Source organism: Xenopus tropicalis, chromosome 6 (genome assembly GCF_000004195.4).
Source record: "Xenopus tropicalis strain Nigerian chromosome 6, UCB_Xtro_10.0, whole genome shotgun sequence".
Lineage (NCBI taxonomy): Eukaryota > Metazoa > Chordata > Amphibia > Anura > Pipidae > Xenopus > Xenopus tropicalis.
This window is the reverse complement of record NC_030682.2, coordinates 48,735,689-48,748,205: the sequence shown is the minus strand read 5'-3', so window position 1 is coordinate 48,748,205 and position 12,517 is coordinate 48,735,689. Positions and strand designations below refer to the sequence as shown.

The 12,517-nt window shown below is 36.9% G+C and overlaps 1 protein-coding gene across 5 annotated transcripts in view; it reads right to left on the bottom strand.

Annotated features, from left to right (window-relative positions):
• Positions 1-12,517, bottom strand: part of rbms3 (RNA binding motif single stranded interacting protein 3) — a 298,301-nt gene that overhangs the window by 232,474 nt on the left and 53,310 nt on the right. The gene's annotated exons all lie outside the window — the stretch shown is intronic.

The window sequence follows — 12,517 nt, the reverse complement described above, 5'->3', positions numbered from 1 at the left end:
AACAAATGAGAACAAAAGTAATTGAGATCTATCAGTCTGGTAAAGGTTATAAAGCCATTTCTAAAGCTTTGGGACTCCAGCGAACCACAGTGAGAGCCATTATCCACAAATGGCAAAAACATGGAACAGTGGTGAACCTTCCCAGGAGTGGCCGGCCGACCAAAATTACCCCAAGAGCGCAGAGACAACTCATCCGAGAGGCCACAAAAGACCCCAGGACAACATCTAAAGAACTGCAGGCCTCACTTGCCTCAATTAAGGTCAGTGTTCACGACTCCACCATAAGAAAGAGACTGGGCAAAAATGGCCTGCATGGCAGATTTCCAAGGCGCAAACCACTTTTAAGCAAAAAGAACATTATGGCTCGTCTCAAATTTGCTAAAAAACATCTCAATGATTGCCAAGACTTTTTGGAAAATACCTTGTGGACCGACGAGACAAAAGTTGAACTTTTTGGAAGGTGCGTGTCCTGTTATCTGGCGTAAAAGTAACACAGCATTTCAGAAAAAGAACATCATACCAACAGTAAAATATGGTGGTGGTAGTGTGATGGTCTGGGGTTGTTTTGCTGCTTCAGGACCTGGAAGGCTTGCTGTGATAGATGGAACCATGAATTCTACTGTCTACCAAAAAATCCTGCAGGAGAATGTCCGGCCATCTGTTCGTCAACTCAAGCTGAAGCGATCTTGGGTGCTGCAGCAGGACAATGACCCAAAACACACCAGCAAATCCACCTCTGAATGGCTGAAGAAAAGACTTTGGAGTGGCCTAGTCAAAGTCCTGACCTGAATCCTATTGAGATGTTGTGGCATGACCTTAAAAAGGTGGTTCATGCTAGAAAACCCTCAAATAAAGCTGAATTACAACAATTCTGCAAAGATGAGTGGGCCAAAATTCCTCCAGAGCGCTGTAAAAGACTCGTTGCAAGTTATCGCAAACGCTTGATTGCAGTTATTGCTGCTAAGGGTGGCCCAACCAGTTATTAGGTTCAGGGGGCAATTACTTTTTCACACAGGGCCATGTAGGTTTGGATTTTTTTTCTCCCTAAATAGTAAAAACCCTAATTTAAAAACTGCATTTTGTGTTTACTTGTGTTATCTTTGACTAATAGTTAAATGTGTTTGATGATCAGAAACATTTTGTGTGACAAACATGCAAAAGAATAAGAAATCAGGAAGGGGGCAAATAGTTTTTCACACCACTGTACATAAACTATAAATACAACCACTAATACTAACTGTAGATATTAGTATCACAATAGCCTTGGATATTCTGATTAGAGGTTAGAGACACAGAGATGTGTTGCAATGAGAATGGTGAGAATGGTGTCTGCAAGCTCTGGCTGAGAGAATAAGTCTAAAGTCGAATATTGTTTTTTTAATTCAGCATTTCAGATGAAGGGGTAGTAATAATTATTTTGGCACATTTTGGTATTGTTAGGTTTAATTCTCCTTTAAATAAAGATTCCCACTTAATTTTCTTATTTGGTTTGTTAAAATAACAGCTTGCCCCCTTTTTGAATTGCCTTAAAGTGCCAGTACCTAGCTCGGAGAGCTATCTCCCTAAAGGCTCTTGCACCAGACAGTATCATGTTCCAGAGGCCTGGGTGCTCTTATGAACACTAACTTTGGCTGCCAGAAGCATCAAACACAGTTTTTGTAGGTTTTGTCCTCCCTCCAGTCTTGATTTCTATGTAAGAATGGGAAGCCAAAATGAGCTCAGTTATCTCTATATGTTACAGCATGATAGAAACATAAAAGTTTCACATAGACTTGAAAGGTCCCATTAAACAGTTTGTTTTAAATTAAAAGTACACTTGATTTTTGTTTGCAAACCTGCCTTGCTCCCCCTGGTACAAGGTGCAGATTGCAGTCAGACCCCATACACAATTGCTCTATGAATGAATTTTGACCCTTTAGGGTTGGGGTCTATATGAATGAACATTAGAATGTACATTTTAATTAGCGTTTTGGTGCTTCAAGAAGATGGTTAAGGAGAAGGCTTAATCAACGTTTGCAAGGCTGTAAGGCAAGAGTGACTTTTCCCCTTTAGTACTGAGGGAGTTAATGCCTGAAAGAACAGCTGCTGAAACAGTCTTGACAGTCATCCTCAATAAAGTAAAGAACATATTAAGCTTGGTAATTTGATATAACTAGAAAGTCGTTCTATCCTCTTTGCCTGCATTGTTGGAAAAACGCTGACAGCACGGTGTGTGATTGAAGCTTACAATCACTCCGAGCCTTTATACGCTATGGAGCCCTTCTCACTTTCACATGCTTGGAATCTTAACATCCTTTCACACTAAAGACACACTTCCTCCCCTGCAAACAACCAGCAGCACTTTGTGTATTGTTATCACCTTCAGTCACTGGAAAAGAAGAGCACACTTGCTCTTGATCTCTCCGCTTCCAGTGAATTCAGGTCACAGAACAAAACGCCACTATGAATCAGATGTTTGCCAGGAATTGATTTCACTACATGTTTTGTTCTGGGAGAAAGAAATAGACATTTGTATGTCTTAAAGGCATCCTAAGTAGAAAGGCAATTTTGCTCACAATAGAGTTGGTAAAAAAAAAACCAAAACAAACAAATAAAGCATGCTGTAAAGGAGCTTACGGGCAATTGAAACATAATGGAAAGAAACTTATGACTATATAATATAGGTATGAAATTCCGAGAGTTGTAGGTTTCTATGGTTCATCTCAAGGCAAAGCTGTGGTTGCTGAACCTGTCAAAATAGGCCTCCACACTGATAATCTAGATCATCTTTCATTAGCACTATGGATTAGTAGCAAGCATGGACGGCTTGTCGGAATAACCCACACATAAAGAAAAATGGCCCACATCTGAAATCTTATATTTTATATATTTTTTTTATAATATTTTTTGTCAATCTCTGTCTAGATTTCTAATGGGAGTCACTGACCCTGGGAGCCAAGAAACTATTGTTACTTTTTATGACATATCTTTCTGTTTTAGGCCCCCTCCTATTCATCTTCCAGTCTCTATTTCTACCCTCTTTCTGGTTACTAGTAAATTGGACCCTAGCAACAAGATAGCTGCAAAAATTTTAAACTGGAATCAATAAGAATAATGCGAAATACAAAAAAAAAAAGATCAACTGCAAATTCAATAGCTACATAATACTAAGGGGGGCATTGACTAACGCCCGTCCTTTTTTAATTGGCTAATCCTGATGCCTTCATTTGTGCAACAATATGAAAAAAAAAGTTTACTATTTTTGTTTGGCTGTTTTAGAAAAAAAGAGTTTTTTTTGTGGTTTCGAAAACCCAAACTATGCAAATAAGAATGTTGTTAAATAGGCCTCCCCAATTTAAAGGTAAAGGTTTGTTGCTCATTTTCACTAAATATTATTTTAGGGCTCTAAAATTTAGCTTGTTTGGGATTTCACATAAAGACAGTGTTCAAGGTTCAGTGCTTGTTTAAAACAAATATAATACTGTGTGATATATTCTCCCACACTCTCCCAGCCAAGAATGGGAGAACCCAAAAATCAGGATTTTCTGTAGAAAAGTCTTGGAAAACCCATTGCGTTGCCAGCTACTCACAATACAAGCAATATGAAACCTCTTAAATTGTATCACACTATGGAAACTTTTTATTGCATAGCTAACGTCTCCTAAATTAACTTTACATTTCTCATCAGTGTTCTTAGTTTAGTGCCTTAGAATCCGCTGTGAAATGGTGATGACACTTTTGTAACTAACTGTAGTGCTTATACTTTCCATTTGTTTTACGCCATCTGCAGTCTGAAAGTGTTAATTAACATTAACGCAGGAAAAAAATGAGAGAATGATACATTTTTTATGGGTAACGGGCAAATATAATTACTTTTTCAGAAGGATGCAGTCGAAAGGTTAGGTTAAGCATTATTACAGATTTCTATAATATAATAGGGGTCATGTACAAATGCAAGAGCAGTGTGCAAAATGCAACTTCACATGTTTTTTTCCCATAATGCAGGTTTCACAATAATTTTAGCATAAGGTTTTCAGCTCTATCTATCATAAAGGTGCTCAATGCACCAAACAGGTGCAATTATGCTAGTGATTAATACAAATTAAATATTAATTGCATCTAGAATGTTAGATTGGGGTTTACATTCAAAATGGTTGTTGCATTCACTTCACCGGGCACCTATGTGCCTACTGAGCAAGCTGCTGTAGCAGTATCTTTGTAGATATGCTTCAATGGCAGCAAGGCTTTACTGTATATTTCACTAGTGGAACTGAACAAGAACATAAATATAAAAAGCATTTTTTTAAATTAGTGAACCCTTCTTATACTGCAGCATTTCAAAATGTTATCATTTTTAAATTATCTGATCAATCACGTGGCACATACAACATCGCTAGCACCAATAACTGGTGACATCACTAACCAACATTAAAGGATTTAATTTCTATGCTATTCGTAGATCTTGTGTATTATAGGACAATAATTAGGAAATGTATCAGTCGGCAGAAGGTACAGCTGCGCTCTCTTGCATCTCAGCACTCTAGGGGGCCGATTCACTAATGTACGAATCCGAATCACGAAATCCGATCATTTCTGATGATCGCAAATGTCATGAAAATTCTTTTCATTTGAATACAGAAATTTCGTACTTACGATCCGAAACTTCTGAAATTTTCATAATTGAAACGATCGTTTGCGTACGGTGATCTGATAGTCACAAAATTTTCATATCCCAACGATCATAAACAACACAAAAACCCTTTCTGACTTTAACACTTCAATGCATGATGTGGGAATCTTTCCAAAGAACTCAATGGCACTCTGCAGCTCCAACCTGGCCCAAGGAAGTCACGATACTGCAGCTTGAATGAATTCCAAAACTATCGTACTCCTTGCGACACATACGATTTTGTCCCACAAATTGTCATGCAAAGTACGAAAAAGACGTGCAAATTAACAAAAATATCGTAGAAAATACGCACAGTTCTAAAACTTGGAAAAAATATGAATTTTTAGTATTCTCAATCGTACATTGATCAATGTGCCCCTAGGACTTACATCCCAGGCTAATGTAAATGACTCCTACTGTGTACTTTTTTTTTTGTTTACTAAGCATTCACCTGGCTCATAAAGCAGGTCATTGCTGGCTTTGTAACTGTGTGAAGGTCTGAAAGCCTTTCAGCAGCCACAGACACTACTATTCTATGCCGAAAAAAACAATGCCATATTGGCAGGTTGCTTGGTCTGAATCCCCATGTTTCTCCTGAAGACAAACGTTCTACCTTTCCTAAACAAGAAAGATTTCTGTGCCATATAAATTCTTTTATGTTCCATGCTGACTTTACAAAGGTAAATATAATTAATTGCTTTTGCCTGATAAATGTAATGCAGTTAAAGGCAGCATTTCCTGTGAGCTATTCTAAGGGCTCCAACTCAAGTGCTTTAATATTTAAATAGTAAGAAGAAAGGGAATGATTCTAGGGAATAGATGTGAACTTCTAGAAATGTTTTTGTGTTTATTTTACAGTGTTTACTGTAATGCAGTAAAAGGCAGCTTTTCCTGTGAGAGGGAATGAGGGTCAAATCTAACCCTTCTAGGTGCCAGGGCTGTTAGTCTTTCAGGGCCAGGAGGTGTAAGCTGAGCCTGCTATATAAATTGCTCCTGGTATACCTTTGGGCTAAATGTATGTTACACCATGCTGTTCACTTGGTTAAGGAAAGGGTGCCGTGGGCATGAATATGTGGCATTTCATTGAGCTTTCCAACTGCACCTTTATAACCAATAAAATTCTGCTTTCATGTAACTGTTTTTCAGCCTTTGCAATCAGACTTTGCAGAATCACACATTGCAGTTGGCATGGTCAGTACAGGGTTACTTTCATGTTAAAAACCTCCAAAATATATGCTCCTTTGAGCAATGCAGTTATGAACTGGAAGAATTCTTCATTTGTTTGTAGGTCATCAACAAATAATGATACCAGCTGATATATTGGATCATACGAAACAAAGGCTAGCAATAATAACAATAGTAGTGGTAATAAAACAGCAGTGAATGATCATTTTTGAATTACTCTTTACTGATGGATAAAAACTACTTGTTGCTCTCATCAATATTCTGAGAAAGATCCTCGGATATACCCAATTTATAAAAGATTCATTCCAACATATTATGTTCTAGCAAAACTAACCAAGCGTGACATCAAATCCAAAGGCAACGCTGAAGCGAAACAAAACAAGCGAGTAGTTTGTTCATGTTGGCGCCCTCAGCTGCTAACACAAAATAAAATAACATTCATAAAGCCCAGTTATCAGACTGTGACTGCTAGATGAAGGTTTGTTATTACATTTCAGGTTAATCAGCAATCTGCTGGTGACTCTTCCAACGAAATGTAATACTTGAATAATATTTTTTCAATGCCAATGACCAATCCATATTATATAGTCATTCCATTTTTATAAACCAAAGTTTAAAACTAAAACTTTCTGGAGACATGCATCCATTCTGTGTGTCTTGCACCAACATTAGCACATTCAGCATGGAATTCCTATGTATCTCCATGACATGGCTTGCACCAACATTAGCACATTCAGCATGGAATTGCTATGTATCTCCATGAAATGGCTTGCACCAACATTAGCACATTCAGCATGGAATTGCTATGTATCTCCATGACATGGCTTGCACCAACATTAGCACATTCAGCATGGAATTGCTATGTATCTCCATGAAATGGCTTGCACCAACATTAGCACATTCAGCATGGAATTGCTATGTATCTCCATGAAATGGCTTGCACCAACATTAGCACAATCAGGGGCAGATTTATTAAAGTGTGAAACTAGAGCTCACTGCAAAAAACGTATCCACTTTCTATCAATTCTATGGAATTTTAGAAGCAAATTTATCAAATAATGAACTCTAACTTTTACTCATTGATAAATAAACTTCTAATCTCTAAACTCACACTTTGATAAATCTGCCCCTCAGTATACAATTGCTATGCATTCAAATTACATGTATTACACCAACCTTATAACACTAAGGGGCCTATTTATTGTGCTGTGTTAAACAGAATTCGCTGAAAGAATGGTGTAAAATAAGTGATGATTTTTGTAGTTCGAATGCCAGCTTTTCCTCCATTACTCTATAAAAGTTCCGGCAAAAGAAACACAAATTTCGCTGTCTGGACTCCAGATTTTCCACCATTATTCTATGGAAGTTCCTGCAGAAGAAAAAACACAAATTCAAATTTACACTGTTTTTTAAGGGGCGTAGCCTGGTGATGTGTGGCAAATTTTGTCACTATTTTGTCACCTCATAATAAATAGGCCCCTCAGTGTTAAATTGTTATGTGTTACCATGACAGGTCTTGCACCCACCGTAGAATACACAGTATTGCTATGTTTTCCCATGACATTGAAGCAATGTGTGTAGGAAACCCAAGGGAAAGCAGTAATTGGGACCAAGAAGAATTACATTAGTAGGGAAGTCTTTTACGTGGGGAGTTACTACCGACACAGCGGAGAGTAAAGGTCCCCATACACGGGCCGATAGTAGCTGCCGATCTCGGTCTCTTGAACCGATTCGGCAGCTAATCGGCCTATGTATGGGCACTCCCGATGGGCCTGCCCAACCGCTATCTGGTGTGAAATTGGGCAGATCTCGATCAGGCAGGTTAGACAATCTAGTCGGATCGGGGACCACATCGGCTCGTTGATGCAGTCCCCGGACCGACTTTGCCTATGCCCCAGGGCCAAACGATCGAATTAGCTTCTGAGGAAGTGGCATGCTAGCCATGAAACGCGTCAAGCTGTATGGGTGAGGACTCTCTTCTATGCCTTTTATGTTTTTAATGAAATGGAAAAAAAAACTTGTTTTTATTAAGTTTGCTGCCCGGCGCTCCGCTTCTATTCCTACTTTCTTCTTCAAACGATCGAATTACCCTGGATTCTCCCGATATCGCCTACCCTTAAGACCTTAAGTCTCTACAAGCACTTATGTTAAGTGTCCCAAATATTATACATTAAATTAATTCAAAGCTTTACCAAAGATGTAGACAGCAGGAATATTTATAGACAGCATCACAATCAGCATCAAGTACAAGCCTACTCTCATGAGTACATTTTTCACAAATGTCAATACCTGCCATTAGTATGAAAAATACAGAAATAGTTTATTGAATATCAGCACACATTACAATGTACTCCACATTCATAAATGATCCCACATATTTTCATAATGTTCATTTGTATTGTATTAAGCTAAATGATTTGTAATTCTAAATCAGATCTGCAGAGATCCATAAGAATCTATTTAACATTGAAATATTGCAGCTGCATAAAGAGGGGGAAACTTCGTCAACAAAATCTGACCAGCTAAATTACAATTGTAAACAATCCCTTAAGAAGTTTAATCCATAAGTTCCGAGCTAATAAAAATATCTATTTGAACCAAAAGCTCTTAATAAGCCTATTAAATTGGCATTTTCATAAACCAATACCTTGACTAATTAGAACTCTTTAGACAGTACAATCGGGGATATGATTTCATTATAATTGAAATATGTCAAGTTTTTTAAACATCAAGAAAACTAAACAGGTTGCAATGTGACCTTCTGTCTAAAACTTTACATTTCTTTACACAGGTTGCACTGTTTTGGTATATATTGTACTAAAAACCTTTTGAGGACAAAAGGTCTAGCAATAAAAATAAAATACAATTTATGTTTCTATTTCCTTGTTTGTATTTTATTGTATAATATACAACTGTAATTTTCAGCAACACTTGTGTTCATTCAGATGAACCAGCCTAAATTACATACAGTAACTGTTTAGTAAAAAACATCAGAAGCAGCAATAGAATCTTATATATGGCAGCATCAATTGCAAATTCTCTAAATGAGAGAGGGATTATAAAAGCAAACATTTTAATGGCCATTGATGATGCTAAAAACTGTGTTGACCAAGACATTATTTCTAGAAAACAGGTTGGTAACAGTATTAGTGACTGAACTGTCAGCGCATATGGAGACTCCCCTTTATGGAGATGATTGAGCAAACTAAATGGAGACTATTATGATGATGTTAATAACAAGACACTTTCTTTCAGTGTATTATGTTTTCTAAAAGTCTATTTAGCATTGCAGGAAAACTAGTAAACACTTAAGGGGAAGTCATATGAACACAACTTATGCTTTTTGAAAAGTAAACATAATTTTAAGCAACTTTGCAATATACATCATTAAAACAATATGCATGATTTTTAATGTAATAATATAGTTTGAAACAGTTACCTAAGCCCAGCCCCCTGTTCTCCTGCTCATCTGGCTGACTACTTTGAGACTCAACTAAAATATAACAGTTGTCGACTGTACTCATCCTGCATCCTCCAAATCCCACAATTCCCAAGTCACTTGATGTGCAGTGCATTGTGGTTTATGTGGTTCCTGAATGCTGTCTGGTGGAGAAGTTGTTACAGTTTGTAACATCAATGTTTTAGTCCCTCCTCCCCTGCCAGACTTCAAATGATGCAGAAAGAGAAGAACTGTTTTGCAGCTGGACTTTTTGATATTAGATTACACTGATATGTATATTAGGGTTTTCTGTGTTGTGTGGGGCTCTTTAACAAATTTTGGTTGGAATCTGGAGTCCCCCTTAAAGTAGTTATAGACATCTACTGCTCTATTTTGGTCATATTAAATTCTAAGGTGTTTAAATAAAGTAGAGTTCTGAAACACATTCTGCTTCTGTAAAAGTTCCCATCACTTCACATACAATACAAGTGCATTGAGTGACAATGAGGATTTTAGACTATGCATCAACACAGCTGCAAGCAACAAACCATAAATTATAGTTCTGGTATTCTATGCACAGTGTTCGTGCTAAGCCAGAAAAAAATCCAAGCATGGCCTACTGTTGCAGTCATCAAACAGAACTGAACAGAAAGTTTAAGTTTTTGGCACAATCCAGGCAATAGCAGGTAATTGTAAGGTGTGAGAGAAGCACAAATTAACGGAGTATTACATTGCAATTACCTTTATTATACAAGTTTTATTTATAAAGCACTGAAATAATACTTCTTCTCACTACACTAATTTCCTTAGAACTAAAATTACCTGTTTTTAAAGCTTTAAAGGGTTTCTGGTGAAGTTGGAGGAGTTGTTGTTAATGTGGTAATGAAGATTTTCATTAGTATAATCAAATTTTACTTAAAGGGAGTAAACTACACATTATAGAGCACATGCAAGTCTGCAAGTACAGTGAACAAAGTGCAATTTCGAGCACATGTTTTTTTCCCATGGCGAGGCCACAAGGGGCCGGGCCTAGGGCTGCATAAATTTTAGTATGGCCTGCCGCCCAACCGCACATAAAATTTGATGAAGTTGTGTCTAAGGGGGGCATTTACTAATCTTCATTAGTGATAAGTGAATTTTTTCACCACACATGGATTCACAGCGAATTTCCATATTTCGCATTGACGAATTGTCTTGGGAAACCTTTAGAGAAAATCCGCCACAAAAAAAGTTGTGGCTGCGTAAAAATAGGCGCAGCCGCATCAAAATGGACGCAGTCACAGCTAAAATAGTCGAAGAAAAAAAAGACGCATGCAGCAAAAAATTTACGTGACAAATGCGTTTTTGTGGATTTTTCACCGTTTCGCGAATTTCTCAGCAAAGCGAAACAGGGCAGATTTGTTCATCACTAATCTTCATATTTAAATTTTTTTCAAGATTTTTTACTCTAAAACTCAATTTCTTCGCCATTTATTATGCATTAAAACTGTGTCAACTCCAAAAGTAAAAATACGCCATCTACAAGCTGTTGAGGTGATGTCATTGGCAGCTGTCCTTAATTCCAACTGAAAGATCTGTCTTTGCTTAGTGGTATTTTACATTTTTGGATTTTTCAGACAGTCCATTAGTTTAAAAATGCAAACATGAGTGGGTTTATCATTTTTTTAGCGTTTTTTTCCATTCATGCTTTTTTTTAAAGACTGTTTATAATCAGTCACTTGGCATTTGCCAAAATTAAGTTTTTTTTCAAAAACCTTTAAAACCACTAAAATTAGAACTTTGATAAATGAGCCTCTACGTTGTATTCAAAATCAAACTTATTGCTTTTACCTGTTGAACACATATGTGATTATGTGAGACTGGGTGCATTGGCAAACACTATGCAGAATGACTGAGGTCAAATTATATTAATATATGCTAAAGAAATAAGTTAATGGAGCCCTTGGAAATGTGGGTGACAACTCAAATACATTATAGCATACTCCGGCTCTGGTAGGACATTCCTAATTAGGTACAATTGTGTATTTAATTTGCATGCCAGTTTTCCAAAAAGCTGTTTGTACCACTCTTATTTATCTAGACATATCCATAAAGTATCTTACACAGAAAGCTATGGAGAATTTGAGTTAATGGGGAATTTAATAAGCTTTTCAGCTCAGACAGTCAACGTTTGTTAATGAGAACACAGTTTCCAATGTTAGCTAATGAAAACACAGTAGAATGAAAGTATATTTTCTCTTTGACAACAAAGTAAAAAAATAAATAAAAAAAAAATATATATATATATTTGTCTTACCCTTCAACAACTGCCAAAAGGAAACATATTTATGTAATATGTCAAAATGATTATACATGCTGTGCACATTCAAATGCCGCGGCTAAATGTATTAGTTTTATCAAACAGGAGGTCATACTTCTCTCTAGTGATGAGAGCAGCTGATGTCTTTACTGTATATCACCTGGGGTGAACAGAGAAGGACTTTGAAATATTCCAACATCAATCATTGGTGCAAGATGACAGATAATATCCCGAGAGAGAGGAAATGTTGGAAGGCAAGGCCAAGATATAAAAAAGGATAGAGTTGACCTAAACACAAAAATTTATATTGTGTCTTGAAACACAAAACCCAATATCTCTTTTATTCCCTTGCATCTATGTACCATGAATTTTAAAGTGTACCCTTTGTCAAACTCTGTAAACAGCTCACAGGTACGAGGCAGGTGAACGAAAGAGAAAACTAACAGCATTTTGATTTATAGGCCAATAAAAGATTTAAAGTCATAGCCGCTCCACTATATTCATACACTAAAGATAAAGGTCCTGAGTTCAAAATTGTTAAATGGCAAATAAAACAAAATGTAACTTCCACTACAATCTGTGCCAAGTATTATTAGAGGTGCCATTTTACATTCTTTTACTGCAATGTATGCTAGCAGTATTGGTCCTTCTAGACTTCAATGTAATGTGAAACATAAAACTGATTCATCACAAGGGAGTTCTGGTCCTGGGACTGATAATTCCAAACCAAGTTATGTCCATTTTCACTGTACACCCAACTGTCTTTCTATTAGAGTGCAGAATCTATAGAATCTATAGAATCTATAGGCGTTTTTTCTTACTTCTTACGTCTTTTTTTTATACATGCACATTTTTTATGGTGTATCTTTGCCATCGTTTCATGAAAACGTTCACCAGTGGCAAAATGCAGAATTATGCCGTGAACCATGTCTGGTGAAAAAATTTG